Below are 1,400 nucleotides of genomic sequence, written 5' to 3'. Positions count from 1 at the left end.
TACAATGCCTGTGTTTCCCCCAGTAGATGGTAGATCACTGCATCATTCATCAGGAATCTCTGTGCAAGTCTGTATTGCAGCTTAATCATACCATGAATTCAGTCGTAAGACTTGTTAACTTTATAAAAGCAAGTGGACTTCAGCACTGTTAGTTCATTATGTTCCTGGAGGAAACCAATGCAGATCACCAGGACTTACTTGGGACCAACATGGCGCCCACCGAGGCAAATGTGTTTGCGTATTCCACTCTTGAATGCTGGCTTTTCCATCGTTTTCTTCTTTTTTGCTTTTTCTGCAGTGCACAAATGTCATGAACTGCTTACATACAACAGACAGGCATTGCTGGATATCGCCAACTCACAAAGCCACTGGGAATTTACTGGTTTCATACCACCGGAACTACAACTCATTGTTCACTCCAGCGACAATAACAACAATGGCGAGGAAAGCCACCATTGGCCACGGGGAGTCCCTGGAGTGCCAGGCACAAGCGAGCAGACTGAAATCAGGAGAGCAACCCGTGGACGGAGACGCAAACGGGGCAGGCGAGGAGGACTCCACGCTAGGCTAAAAGCTCGCGCTACCCAACTGCCAATACCCAGCCTCTTCCTAGCTAATGTACAGTCTCTGGAAAACAAACTGGATGAGCTAAGGGCTAGGATTACAGCACAACAGGAAATCAGAGAATGCTGTGCTCTAGTTCTCACCAAGACCTGGCTTTCTGACAGAGTTCCAGACTCAGCGATTCAGCTACAAACACATTCTGTACATCGAAGCGATCGCACTGCTGCTTCAGGGAAGGTAAAGGGAGGTGGTGTGTGCGTGAGATGTACGGAGTGTTTATAAGCAGTTTGCCAGACGTGGAGTTTTTATTGCTGAAATGCCGGCCCTATTATCTAGCCAGAGAGCATAGTGCTGTGTTTCTGGCTGCTGTGTATGTTAGCCCAAGAGCTAATCCCTCTGCGGCTCTCAGCAAACTCTATGATGCCATCAGCGCACTAGAGACAGCTCACCCAGATGCTATATTTATTGCTGCAGGCGACTTTAACGAGTGCAATTTACGGACTGTACTTCCCAAATATTACCAACATGTGAACATTCCTACCAGGGGCAAGAACATTCATGTTTACAGTAACATACGTGGTGCATACAGGGCCGCATCCCACCTCCACCTTGGATGCTCAGACCATATTTCTTTGTTCCTGTATCCAGCTTACAGACAAAGACTGAAACAAACAAACCCTGTCACCAAACAAATTAAACTCTGGACCCCAGAGGCTGAAGGCACCCTGCAGTACTGTTTCGCCCAGACAGACTGGGACGTGTTTAAAGCTGCAGCCACCTCGGAGGACTTTTCTGTCAGCGTACAGGATTATGCTGAGTATGTGACCGGATACATT

Source organism: Monopterus albus, unplaced genomic scaffold, assembly GCF_001952655.1.
Source record: "Monopterus albus unplaced genomic scaffold, M_albus_1.0 scaffold94.1, whole genome shotgun sequence".
Lineage (NCBI taxonomy): Eukaryota > Metazoa > Chordata > Actinopteri > Synbranchiformes > Synbranchidae > Monopterus > Monopterus albus.
Note: the sequence above shows the minus strand (reverse complement) of the source record.